Here is a 12,881-nt window from a genome sequence, read left to right as displayed (position 1 = left end):
CACTTTGATTTGATTTAAGTTATATGTGTACATGGACACACCTCTGAATTGTGAACACTTTTGGTACGTCAACAGATTCTAAAAGTGTAATTTCCTCAGAAAGCGTCTCAGTCATCCAGTGGCTTCATCCCCAGGAAGGCCTTCCAGAGACTGTTTGATGAGCTGGACAAGGACAGGATCAAACAGGTATTTATTATTTATCTCTACGACAATGTTGATTTCTTCAAAACTATGCAGTTGGCAGACTGTCAGTCTAACTCCAAGCAGACTTTGATCATTTGCCTTTGTGCTTGCATTTGCAATGGAAGCAACAATTTGGACAGAAGCAAACCTGAAAAGTTATTGTGAAAGGAGACTGAACAGCAAATTGAAGTCATTGTTTCCCTCTGTAGCATCCTCCATTGCCTGAGTACTCATCTAAGTTCCTGCACAAGGTTCAGTTTATCTTCATTCAGCATTATGTCACTGTGGTGGGGAATGTGGCCCTGGCCAATGTTATCTGCATCTGTGTGAATTCACTATGTCACAAGTTCACAATGTCACAATATTTAATGAATTAACTAAGATATTTGTTTTTCTGCTTGATCCTAACAGCTCTTAGTTACGACACTAGCCTGGAATCCTAACTGACATGCTTTGTTTCACCATAACAATATTGAAACAGAGCTTATGAGTTAAGATTCCAGGCTACTTATTCACAGTAATATTGTTGATAGAGATGCTTTAGTGAATGTACACTACTATGCTTTGTACACTCTATGAAGGACTGTTCATCCTGTAAGTTGCTTGACAACTTAAAAGGAGGGCTCGTCCGGGATTTGAACCCGGGACCTCTCGCACCCTAAGCGAGAATCATACCCCTAGACCAACGAGCCTCTCATAGGTTCAACAACCAGGAGTTTAAATTGCACTGCATGCCACGTGCATGAGGAATTCCTCTCAAGTTAATGTTGCATGCTCAGTAAAACTGTTCAGAGACTACCACCTAGTGGCTATTCTAGACTCTACACAAACACAGACATGTTGATCAAATGGAAACAGATGGAGGACTCATCATGGACATAACGCATTTTGGAATGGACATTGCAATTTAGGGCTTCCACCATTTTAATGTAGTCAACTGGGTGGGTTTTCCTATGAGTTGGGAGGAATCAGTCAATGAAGAAGAAGACAATTGACTACTTTAAAATGGAGATAATATAAGTCCTCTATTTATCTCTGTTATTGATCATCGTTAGAGTCGATTAGAAAGGCAGTAGATATAGGCCCTGACGCATTTTGTTCACCTTCTCTGCATTTGATGTCTCTGGTCTAAAAATGAGTGTGCATGAGGGTGCATTTTATCCCATTTTTTTTTTTTTTTACGTGTAAAGTCAAAGGTCATATATGGTATATGCATGTATTATGTCTACTGTATATGCATGTATTATGTCTACTGTATATGCATGTATTATGTCTACTGTATATGCATGTATTATGTCTACTGTATATGCATGTATTATGTCTACTGTATATGCATCTAAGCGTCATCAATGTTACTCCAGAATCTCCTGGTGATTGACTGATAGAAGAATCTCTCTGACCCAGACAACTACTATTTAGAGGCTCAACATGGCATTTGAACGTAAAATGTACTACAAGTAGTAGTTACAAGTAGACATTAGTTACTGTACCTGCAGTGCACTGAGGGCATGACTGACTCATGTATAGCAGGTATGGGTCTTGCACAGTTTATGTCAATAGCTCCGTGCAATTCACAGACTTTATATGTATCTCTGTCACAGGAGGTTGGTGGCACCTTAATTGGGGAGGACCGGCCTGTGGTAATGACTGGAGGGGAATCGGTGGAATGGTATCAAATACATCAAGCAGGTGGTTTGATGCCATTCCATTTGCTCCGTTCCAGCCATTGTTATGAACCGTCCTCCCCTCAGCAGCCTCCACTGATCTGTTTTTTCAGACAATCAACTGTTTCTTCATCCTTTACTACCTGCTGGAGATGGTGCTGAATGTGGTAGCATTTGGCAGGACAGGATATATGTCCTATGGGAGTAACGTGTTTGATGGATCACTCACAGTTCTTTCACTGGTAGGTGCAGTTCAGTATTATATACTGTATGTAAGGATAACGCAGGACTCATTTTGAAGCATGGGCAACTTAGAGAAGATTCTAGTTGATGTATCTATATTACCGTCTGTCGCACAATTCAAAGTCACTCGTTGACATTACGACACTGTACATTATATTCCATACTGACTGGATATTGTTTTATATCTCTCTTTTACCAAAGGGCCTACAGATATACATATTTGCTACTTTAATTCTAACATTTTCCTATTTTTCTCCCCACTTTGTTTGTGATCTTTCAATATACTAACTCACTTAGGACAACCCTAAATACATCTATCAGATATTTTCTCAAAAGGTGGGCTCATCTGGGATTTAAACCCAGGACTACTCACAATCTAAGCGAGAAGCATACCCTTAAACCAACAAGCCTGCATAGGGAAACCCACCCGATCGTTAAACTTCTCCCATCCACTTCTCCTCATCAGCCTGTGAGTTAACGTCCAGAATCTGTGATGTGGCAGGTTTTGGCTATTATACTGCCCTCTAGTGGTAACTGACACTTTTGGGTGAGTTTTACATACACCAAGTGCACAAAACATTAGGAATTAACTTAGATATTTGACTTGGTTAGTCTATGTCCTTCCATGACATAGACTAACCAAGTCTGTCATAGACTGTTTGTAGTCTGTCATGTGGACTGTGTCTAGTCTGTAAGTCATTTGACTTCTTAAAAGGAGGTCTCATCTGGGATTTGTATCACATCAGGTCGCATTGGGCGGTGCACAATTGGCCCAGCGTCGTCCGAGTTTGGCCAGGGTAGGCCGTCATTATAAATAATAATTTGTCCTGAACTGACTTGCCTAGTTAAATAAAGGTTACATAAAACATGTAAATAAATAGTCTGTGTGTACAAAACATTATGAACACCTGCTCTTTCCATGACATAGACTGATCAGGTGAATCCAGCTGAAGTCTATCATCCCGTATTGATGTCACCTGTTAAATTCAGTTCAATCAGTGTAGATGAAGGGGAGGAGACAGGTTAAAGGAGGATTTTTAAGCCTTGAGACGTATTCTGTAAAGGTGCCATTCAGAAGGTGAATGGACAAGACAAAATATTGAAGTGCCTTTGAATGGGGTATGATAGTAGGTGTCAGGCGCACCGGTCTGAGTGTGTCAAGAACTGCAATGCTGCTGTCTTGTTCACTCTCAACAGTTTCCCGTGTGTGTCAAGAATGGTCCGCCACCCAAAAGACATCCAACCAACTTGACACAACTGTGACCAACCATGGCAACATGATGGATGGGTACAGCACTCAACTTGACATCAGAAGGTTCCTAGAGAGATCAGCTCTCAGAGAAAAGACACAACTGCATTGGAGTCAACATGGGACAGCATCCCTGTGGAACACTTTCGCCACCCTGTAAAGTCCATGCCCCTGACGAATTGAGGCTTTCCTGATTGCAAAAGGGAATGCAACTCAATATTAGGAAGGTGTTATTATTGTTTAGTACACTCAGTGTACAGTACATTGTCAGATTTGCAAATGAAACCATTGTCTGTGGTTGACATCTTTCTTAAGTGCTGTAGGTTATCATTTGCATTATGAGGACTGAGGCCTATCCAGGACTATAGTGTTACAGCTACAAATAAAACCATATGGAAGTTTCTCCGTGGCTGACAGATAAGAGTATTTATCTAATTAGGCTTGTCAGTTATACGACCAGTCATTCAGCTAGATCTCATAATACAAACATAGACGACATTGGTATCCTGTGAGCCTGCTATTTGTTATAGAAACCTACACATGACTGAATGTCACTGTTTCTGCTGAATATGCACAGTCAGCTCCACTTCCCCAAGAACACTATCATTATCTTGGACAGTTCAACGACCCTGTAGTGTTGAGAAAAGAAGGGCTCGTCCGGGATTTGAACCCGGGACCTCTCGCACCCAAAGCGAGAATCATACCCCTAGACCAACGAGCCTTATTTAAAGAAAGGTAAACAGACTATACGTTTGCTCCCATCTGCCCTGTCACTGATTTCAAGCATGTGTGAAATCTGAGGCGTGTCCTTAGTGAAACTTTGTTACTTTACTCACCTCTACTGGTGATGATGTATACTGCATCATCACTATGGTAAAGTTCTGACCTGTAGAAAACATTACATTTGTCAGTTATACGAGGCCATATATCATATTATATATTGTATATATTTCCTCTGATATATAACTCAATAATATATTGTCCAAGGCATATTTAACACAAAAGAGCTGAAATATCCAGTAGAACTATAACCATACCAAAACATATTCCAGAACACTTTACTTGACCCCTTTGTCATAGGTCATAAGGGCTGTCCAGACCATTTTATATGCTGCTTATTGTAGTAATCGGTGAATGAGTAACAAATAATTGCCCGAATTTGATTGGATTTTTTAAAATGCATTTTATTTAACCTTTATTTAACTAGGCAAGTCAGTTAAGAATACATTTTTATTTACAGTGACGGCCTACCCAAAGGCCTCCTGCGGGGACGGGGGACTGGGATTTAAAAAATAAATACAATATAAACATAGGATGACACACACATCACAACAAGAGTGACACAACACCACATGTAAAGCACTATCAGAACAACAAAAGGCACAGGAACCCTACATTTAAGTGAGATGTGTGTAGATTATGAAAATGAACTCGCTGAGAAGATTTAAGGATGGAGCAAAATGTAAGCGTTCCTTTCCTTTATTGGTCTGGGCCGGCGCAGAAGATATCTCCTCCCATGGAGCGGGACCGAATGCTGTTAATGGACTGAGTTTATCCTAGCCACCGTGCTTCTACACCTGCATTGCTTGCTGTTTGGGGTTTTAGGCCGAGTTTCTGTACAGCACTTTGTGACATCTGCTGATGTAAGAAGGGCTTTATAAATAAATGTTATTGATCGATAACCCTTTCTTTAGCAGATGTCAATCCAGACATCCATCCTGAGGAGACATTTGGGCGTCAGGGCAGCTTTTGAGCTGCTGCACTGTCAGAGCCAGGAACCTACCTTCTCTGAGGATGTTACTGTGTAAGACAGGACCCCTTTGTGGTGTTTATTTAATGAATATACAACAGGTTATTACAGAGATGCCATCATGAAGGTGAGATGGTTCCCTCCTTATCTGAAACAACATACTGTAATACATAGCGTTAAACAACGTTATGGTTTATGAAGTTATATATGTACAGTGCCTTGCGAAAGTATTCGGCCCCCTTGAACTTTGCGACCTTTTGCCACATTTCAGGCTTCAAACATAAAGATATAAAACTGTATTTTTTGTGAAGAATCAACAACAAGTGGGACACAATCATGAAGTAGAACGACATTTATTGGATATTTCAAACTTTTTTAACAAATCAAAAACTGAAAAATTGGGCGTGCAAAATTATTCAGCCCCTTTACTTTCAGTGCAGCAAACTCTCTCCAGAAGTTCAGTGAGGATCTCTGAATGATCCAATGTTGACCTAAACGACTAATGATGATAAATACAATCCACCTGTGTGTAATCAAGTCTCCGTATAAATGCACCTGCACTGTGATAGTCTCAGAGGTCCGTTAAAAGCGCAGAGAGCATCATGAAGAACAAGGAACACACCAGGCAGGTCCGAGATACTGTTGTGAAGAAGTTTAAAGCCGGATTTGGATACAAAAAGATTTCCCAAGCTTTAAACATCCCAAGGAGCACTGTGCAAGTGATAATATTGAAATGGAAGGAGTATCAGACCACTGCAAATCTACCAAGACCTGGCCGTCCCTCTAAACTTTCAGCTCATACAAGGAGAAGACTGATCAGAGATGCAGCCAAGAGGCCCATGATCACTCTGGATGAACTGCAGAGATCTACAGCTGAGGTGGGAGACTCTGTCCATAGGACAACAATCAGTCGTATATTGCACAAATCTGGCCTTTATGGAAGAGTGGCAAGAAGAAAGCCATTTCTTAAAGATATCCATAAAAAGTGTTTAAAGTTTGCCACAAGCCACCTGGGAGACACACCAAACATGTGGAAGAAGGTGCTCTGGTCAGATGAAACCAAAATTGAACTTTTTGGCAACAATGCAAAACGTTATGTTTGGCGTTAAAGCAACACAGCGCATCACCCTGAACACACCATCCCCACTGTCAAACATGGTGGTGGCAGCATCATGGTTTGGGCCTGCTTTTCTTCAGCAGGGACAGGGAAGATGGTTCAAATTGATGGGAAGATGGATGGAACCAAATACAGGACCATTCTGGAAGAAAACCTGATGGAGTCTGCAAAAGACCTAAGACTGGGACGGAGATTTGTCTTCCAACAAGACAATGATCCAAAACATAAAGCAAAATCTACAATGGAATGGTTCAAAAATAAACATATCCAGGTGTTAGAATGGCCAAGTCAAAGTCCAGACCTGAATCCAATCGAGAATCTGTGGAAAGAACTGAAAACTGCTGTTCACAAATGCTCTCCATCCAACCTCACTGAGCTCGAGCTGTTTTGCAAGGAGGAATGGGAAAAAATGTCAGTCTCTCGATGTGCAAAACTGATAGAGACATACCCCAAGCGACTTACAGCTGTAATCGCAGCAAAAGGTGGCGCTACAACGTATTAACTTAAGGGGGCTGAATAATTTTGCACGCCCAATTTTTCAGTTTTTGATTTGTTAAAAAAGTTTGAAATATCCAATAAATGTCGTTCCACTTCATGATTGTGTCCCACTTGTTGTTGATTCTTCACAAAGAAATACAGTTTTATATCTTTATGTTTGAAGCCTGAAATGTGGCAAAAGGTCGCAAAGTTCAAGGGGGCCGAATACTTTCGCAAGGCACTGTATATGGCCACACCTCTGAATTGTGAGCACTTTTGGTACGTCAAAAGATTCTAAAAGTGTAATTTCCTCAGAAAGCATCTCAGTCATCCAGTGGCTTCATCCCCAGGGAGACCTTCCAGAGACTGTTTGATGAGCTGGACAGGATCAAACAGGTATTTATTATTTATCTCTACGACAATGTTCATTTCTTCAAAACTATGCAGTTGGCAGACTGTCAGTCTAACTCCAAGCAGACTGTCATAATTTTCATTTGCAACGGAAGCAAACATTTGGACAGAAGCAAATCTGAAAAGTTATTGTGAAAGGAGTTTGAACAGCAAATTGAAGTCATTGTTTCCCTCTGTAGCATCCTCCATTGCCTGAGTACTCGTCTAAGTTCCTGCACAAGGTTCAGTTTATCTTCAGTCATCATTATGTCACTGTGGTGGGGAATGTGGCCCAATGTTATCTGCATCTGTGTGAATTCACTATGTCACAAGTTCACAATGTCACAATATTTAATGAATTAACTTAGATATGTGTTTCTGCTTGATCCTAACAGCTCTTAGTTACGACACTAGCCTGGAATCCTAACTGACATGCTTTGTTTGACCATAACAATATTGAAACTGAGCTTATGAGTTAAGATTCCAGGCTACTTATTCACAGTAATATTGTTGATAGAGATGCTTTAGTGAATGTACACTCTGTTGGCCTGTTCATATTGTAAGTTGCTTGACAACTTAAAAGGAGGGCTCGTCCGGGATTTGAACCCGGGACCTCTCGCACCCTAAGCGAGAATCATACCCCTAGACCAACGAGCCTGTCAAACAGTTAACAACCAAGAGTTTAAATTCCACTGCATGCCACGTGCATATGGAATTCCTCTCAAGTTAATGTTGCATGCTCAGTAAAACTGCTCAGAGACTACCACCCAGTGGCTATTCTACACTCTGCCCAAACACAGACATGTTGATCAAATGGAAACAGATGGAGGACTCATCATGGACATAACGCATTTTGGAATGGACATTGCAATTGAGGGCTTCCACCATTTTAAAGTAGTCAACTGGGTGGGTTTTCCTATGAGTTGGGAGGAATCAGTCAATGAAGAAGAAGACAATTGACTACTTTAAAATGGAGATAATATAAGTCCTCTATTTATCTCTGTTATTGATCATCATTAGAGTCGATTAGAAAGGCAGTAGATATAGGTCCTGACGCATTTTGTTCACCTTCTCTGCATTTGATGTCTCTGGTCTAAAAATGAGTGTGCATGAGGGTGCATTTTATCCCATTTTATTTTTAGAAAATGTGTAAGGTCAAAGGTCATGTACGGTATATGCATGTATTAAGTCTACTGTATATGCATCTAAGCGTCATCAATGTTACTCCAGAATCTCCTGGTGATTGACTGATAGAAGAATCTCTCTGACCCAGACAACTACTATTTAGAGGCTCAACATTTAAGGCCATTTGAACGTAAAATGTACTACAAGTAGTAGTTACAAGTAGACATTAGTTACTGTGCCTGCAGTGCACTGCCGACATGAATGACTCATGTATAGCAGGTATGGGTCTTGCACAGTTTATGCCAATAGCTCCGTGCAATTCACAGACTTTATATGTATCTCTGTCACAGGAGGTTGGTGGCACCTTAATTGGGGAGGACTGGCCCGTGGTAATGACTGGAGGGGAATCGGTGGAATGGTATCAAATACATCAAGCAGATGGTTTGATGCCATTCCATTTGCTCCGTTCCAGCCATTGTTATGAACCGTCCTGACATTACGACACTGTACATTATATTCCATACTGACTGGATATTGTTTTATCAAAGGTCCTACAGATATCTATATTTGCCACTTGGTAAGATTTTTCTACCCACTTTGTTATAGAACCCTACACATGACTGAATATCACTGTTTCTGATGAATATGCACAGTCATCTCCACTTCCCCAAGTAGACAATCATTATCTTGGACAGTACAACGAGCCTGTAGTGTTCAGAAAAGATGGGCTCGTCCGGGATTTGAACCCGGGACCTCTCGCACCCAAAGCGAGAATCATACCCCTAGACCAACGAGCCTTGTTGAAAGAAGGGTAAACACATACTATAAGTTTGCTCCCATCTGCCCTGTCACTGATGTCAAGCGTGTGTAAAATCTGAGGCGTGTCCTTAGTGAAACTTTGTTACTTTACTCACCTCTACTGGTGATGATGTACACTGCATCATCACTATACTAATGTTCTGACCTGTAGAAAACATTACATTTGTCTGTTATACGAGGCAAAAGATCATATTATATATTGTATATATTTCCTCTGATGTATAACTCAATAATATATTGTCCAAGGCATATTTAACACAAATGAGCTGAAATATCCAGTAGAACTATAACCATACCTTAACATATTCCGGAACACTTTACTTGACCCCTTTGTCATAGGTCATAAGGGCTACATAACACTGTCAAAACCAGTACCTAACAGAAGTCATACCAGAGCTGTTAAACTGGTACGATTGTAAAGAAGTGCCGTCTTTGTTTGCAGGTGGATTATTATGTATTTGCTGTGCTTGGGGTCTGGTCGTTCAAAGGCACCATCATAGCACCTGCTAGTAACCTGAGGTATGAAGAAAATATGATATCTCAGAAATCACAGCTTTTAATCGAGCATCAACAATAAACTACCTATTTCCTATAAACAACCTATTTCCTGCCTACATGTATTATCTATTTCGTACAGCACTACCGCTGACCCCAGAATCATGACAATGATTGTAAACAAAACTCTACAATGTGGTTCTTATGAACATCTTGGTTACTGGTCAAACAACTTTGATGACTTTGCAGAGAGTTTCACTCAACTTAAGTTAGTCATGCCTGCTTCCGCTCTTCCCCCCTGGCGTTCGAGGGCGCCAGGCTCCCCAGCATTGCGCACTCCTGCCACCATCATTACTCACACCTGCCTTCCCCCCCGTCACACTCATCAGTGACTATTGGACTCAGCTGGACTCTATCACCTGTGTCATTACCTTCCCTATATATGTCTGGTTCCCTGCTCTTTTCCCTGCTTCAACATTTATTGTCATATGTATTTTTTTTACCCGCTGTACCAATGTTGTGCCTCTCTTGTTACCTGTTTGTTCCTGTTTAAATGTTGACTCCCCGTACCTGCTTCTCATCTCAGGCGTTGGTCCTTACAAAGTTATGACAAAATCTAAATGAATAAACATAAGGTGTACAAAACATTAGTAACACATTCCTAATATTGAGTTGCACATGCTTCTGTCCTCAGAACAGTTCAACATGTTCAAAAGTTCATAGATGGCCAGCGTGGTCAAATAATCATCACTGGTCAGGGTTCCATAGCCGCAGGCAGAACAGTTGAAACTGGAGCAGCAGCACGACAAGGTAGCATGTCTGGTGAAAAGGTCAGTGTTCCATAGCCGCAGGCAGAACAGTTGGAACTGGAGCAGCAGAATGACAAGGTAGCATGTCTGGTGAAAAGGTCAGGGTTTCATAGCCACAGGAAATTGGCTGGATGTCCTTTGGGTGGTGGACCATTCTTAGTACACAAGGGAAATTGTAAAAGCGTAAAAAACTCAGCAGCATTGATCAAAGATCAAGCAGGTGGTATTTTACATGGAGGTCCTCTCTCTAGCTGTCCTGTTCCCCTGTTGACTGTCACCTGTCCTGCACTATACCCCTTCTCAGTGACACCTGTCCTGCATTGTTCTGCCCTGCCTCTGACCCCAGTTCCAGAGCATTGTCTGGATTCCCTCTGGCCTGGTCTGGCCTCTCCATACCTTTAGGTCCCCTCTTTACCTGTTCTACTCTCAACTCAGTCCTGCAGCCAGTCACTCAGTCAGTCAGTTAGTTACTAGCCTTGACTCTGACCCCAGTTCCACAGGAGCTGTCCATAGTCTCTGACCCTCTCCCCCACAGCAAAGTCCTGCTAAGGCTTTTATACCTGAAAGTCCCCTCTATACCTGTCCTGCTGCAGTCATCAACACACCAGGCCAGGCAGGCACAGGCATAGGAAAATAACTTTTTGGGGGAGGCACACAGGGTGGTCGGTGGAGCCGAGGAATGAGCCAGAGACTGTCAGGGAGTTGAAGGAGGAACTCTACGAAAGATTTCGGAGAAAGGTGGTGGCGATGAGAGTGCTGCAGAGCGGGCGTGTTGAGGAGCGTGACACCAGTCCGGTGTCATCTGCACCAGTTTCATGCATCTGGCCTCCAGTGCGCTTACCCAGTCCGGTACGTCCTGTGTCTCCTCCACGCACAAGCCCTGAAGTGTGTGTCACCGGTCCAGTACAACTTGTGCCGGGTTCTACGCACCAGGTCTCCAGTGCGCATACACAGCCCAGTACGTCCTGTGCCAGTTCACAGCACTCGCCGTGCGAAGTGTGTCATTGTTTCGGTACAATTTGTGCCGGTTCTACGCACCAGGTCTCCAGTGCGCCTCCACAGCCCAGTATGTTCAGTGCCTACTCCTCGAACTCTCCCTGAAGTGCGTGTCTCCAGTCCAGTACGTCCTGTGCCTGCTCCTCGCACTCTCCCCCAAGTGTGCCTCCCCAGTCAAGTGCGTATCACCAGCCCGGTGCCACCTGTGCCGGCCCCACGCATCATCAGGCCTCCAGTACACCTTCCAAGTCTAGAGCTTCCAGTGACAGTTCCCAAGCCAGAGCTTCCAGCGACGGTTCCCAGTCCAGAGCTTCCGGCGACAGTTCCCAGTCCAGAGCTTCCGGATATGGTTCCCAGTCCAGAGCTTCCAGCGACGGTTCCCAGTCCAGAACTTCCGGCAACGGTTCCCAGTCCAGAACTTCCGGCAACGGTTCCCAGTCCAGAGCTTCCTTCGACAGTTCCCGGTCCGGAGCTTCCTTCGACAGTTCCCAGTCCGGAACCTCCTGAGACGGTCCACGTCCAGTCCAGCTCCATGGCAAGAGCCCTTCTCTGCGCTGATTCCCAGTCCAGGCACGGCGTCCTTTCCCGGTCCATTGCAGGATTCTTCCTCTGCGCCGATGTCCAGTCCAGGCACGGCGTCCGGTTCCACTCCATGGGAGGAGCCTTCTTCTGCGCCGGTGCCCAGTCCGGGAGCGGCGTACAACCCAGCTCCATAGCCGGGGCCCTCCTCTGCGCCGAAGAAACGTCCTGCACCAGAGCCGCCACCGATGCTGGCGAATCGACGAACGGAGTGGGTACTTTGCCCCACCTCTGAATTGTGAGCACTTTTGGTACGTCAAAAGATTCTAAAAGTGTAATTTCCTCAGAAAGCGTCTCAGTCATCCAGTGGCTTCATCCCCAGGGAGGCCTTCCAGAGACTGTTTGATGAGCTGGACAGGATCAAACAGGTATTTATTATTTATCTCTACGACAATGTTCATTTCTTCAAAACTATACAGTTTGTAGACTGTCATTCTAACTCCAAGCAGACTTTCATCATTTGCCTTTGTGCTTGCATTTGCAACGGAAGCAAACACTTGGACAGAAGCAAATCTGAAAAGTTATTGTGAAAGGATATTGAACAGCAAATTGAAGTCATTGTTTCCCTCTGTAGCATCCTCCATTGCCTGAGTACTCATCTAAGTTCCTGCACAAGGTTCAGTTTATCTTCATTCAGCATTATGTCACTGTGGTGGGGAATGTGGCCCTGGCCAATGTTATCTGCATCTGTGTGAATTCACTATTTCACAAGTTCACAATGTTACAATATTTCACAAATTAACTAAGATATTTGTTTTTCTGCTTGATCCTAACAGCTCTTAGTTATGATACTAGCCTGGAATCCTAACTGACATGAATTGTTTCACCATAACAATATTGAAACAGAGCTTATGAGTTAAGATTCCAGGCTACTTATTCACAGTAATATTGTTGATAGAGATGCGATAGTGAATGTACACTACTATGCTTTGTACACTCTATGAAGGACTGTTCATCATGTAAGTTGCTTGACAACTTAAAAGGA

At 43.0% G+C, this 12,881-nt stretch overlaps 4 non-coding genes across 4 annotated transcripts; all 4 read right to left on the bottom strand.

Annotated features, from left to right (window-relative positions):
- Positions 1-803: 803 nt before the first annotated feature.
- Positions 804-875, bottom strand: trnap-agg (transfer RNA proline (anticodon AGG)). The gene has a single exon. It is a non-coding gene; the product is annotated as a tRNA-Pro (tRNA).
- A 3,113-nt stretch (positions 876-3,988) lies between these two features.
- Positions 3,989-4,060, bottom strand: trnap-ugg (transfer RNA proline (anticodon UGG)). Its single transcript has one exon. It is a non-coding gene; the product is annotated as a tRNA-Pro (tRNA).
- A 3,598-nt stretch (positions 4,061-7,658) lies between these two features.
- Positions 7,659-7,730, bottom strand: trnap-agg (transfer RNA proline (anticodon AGG)). Its single transcript has one exon. It is a non-coding gene; the product is annotated as a tRNA-Pro (tRNA).
- A 1,193-nt stretch (positions 7,731-8,923) lies between these two features.
- trnap-ugg (transfer RNA proline (anticodon UGG)) lies at positions 8,924-8,995 on the bottom strand. Its single transcript has one exon. It is a non-coding gene; the product is annotated as a tRNA-Pro (tRNA).
- Between the last annotated feature and the right edge of the window lie 3,886 nt (positions 8,996-12,881).

This window comes from Oncorhynchus kisutch, linkage group LG22 (assembly GCF_002021735.2).
Source record: "Oncorhynchus kisutch isolate 150728-3 linkage group LG22, Okis_V2, whole genome shotgun sequence".
Lineage (NCBI taxonomy): Eukaryota > Metazoa > Chordata > Actinopteri > Salmoniformes > Salmonidae > Oncorhynchus > Oncorhynchus kisutch.
Note: the sequence above shows the minus strand (reverse complement) of the source record. Positions and strands in the feature narration are given on the sequence as shown.